The 1187-nt window shown below is 43.0% G+C and overlaps 1 protein-coding gene across 1 annotated transcript in view; it reads left to right on the top strand.

The window, feature by feature from the left end:
* The window catches only part of LOC106817617 (neurexin-3-like), a gene marked incomplete at its 3' end in the record, with an annotated part of 14824 nt that overhangs the window by 592 nt on the left and 13045 nt on the right, over positions 1-1187 (top strand). The gene's annotated exons all lie outside the window — the stretch shown is intronic.

The raw sequence follows: 1187 nt of genomic DNA, 5'->3' as shown, positions 1-1187 counted from the left end.
CACGACAGGTAGGTAGGTGTAATGTCTACGATGTGTGCGTGTGTACGAGTGTTTGAGTGTTTGTGTGTGTGTGTGTGTGTGTGTGTGTGTGCGTGCGCGTGCGTGCGCGTGCGTGCGCGTGTGTGTGTATCGCCGCTGGCGTATTTTTACGTGTGTCGTGTATCGTGACGGTCCGTTGCGTTGCCGGCAGTCGGAGCCGTTACAGACACTCGCGCGTCATTTCAATAATAATGAAACGATATAGTAAGCAAACACAAATTCTCTTTACTATCGAAGCTTCTCGTGTTTATCTACCACGTATATACGCTCTATCACTCAATTCGACGCACGGATTCCACGCAGATGCATTTCAAATACCTCTCAGCAACCAACACACTATCTAGCCGCACGCAGGCCACTGTGCACAAACTCTGAAAGTATAGGGCTTACCTACACTACAGTGTCACTCGCTATCTTTTGTTAGTGTGTGCACAGTGGCGTACGTGTGGTCGGATCGTGTATAGGATTGTGTGGAGAGAAGTATTTGAAAGGCATTTACGTGGAATTATTAGTCGATAGAGAAAAACATAGACTTTGGCAATAAATACAATTAATGTGTTTATATTTATTATCATTTTATCATTAAAACGGCCTTAGCTTTTGTGCTAAGATTAGAGTTATGGTTAGGGTTAGGGTAATGGTTAGAGGGATGGTTGTAGTTAGTGTTCGGGTTATGGTTAGGGTAATTGTTAGAGGCATGGTTGTAGTTAGTGTTCGGGTTGTGGTTAGGGTTAGCACTAGGACTAGGGTTAAGGTTGGGGTTAGGGTTAGAGTTAGAGTAAGGGTCATGGTTAGTGTAATGGTTATGGGTATTATAGGGTTAGGGCTAGGTCTAGAGTTATATATATATATATATATAATTATATATACATGTATATGTCTAGTGTTCAGCATTTGGCTGTGATTTCTGCTAGTGTGGGCGGTTACACGTACGTTACTAAACTAACTCATAAACAGCGACGTGCTAATTACTGCGTTTATTTTTCTCGGAAGGAAAAGGAAATCACAAGTGCTTTCCAACGTTTTACTGTAGCGCGTGGGTGTTCTGATAGTGGTCACGATTACATGCAAATACACACACACACACACACAAACAACACACACACACACACACACACACACACACACACACACACACACACACACAC

Source organism: Priapulus caudatus, unplaced genomic scaffold, assembly GCF_000485595.1.
Source record: "Priapulus caudatus unplaced genomic scaffold, Priapulus_caudatus-5.0.1 Scaffold1798, whole genome shotgun sequence".
NCBI lineage: Eukaryota > Metazoa > Priapulida > Priapulimorpha > Priapulimorphida > Priapulidae > Priapulus > Priapulus caudatus.
The sequence above is the reverse complement of the archived record's forward strand: the minus strand, read 5'-3'. Positions and strand labels throughout refer to the sequence as shown.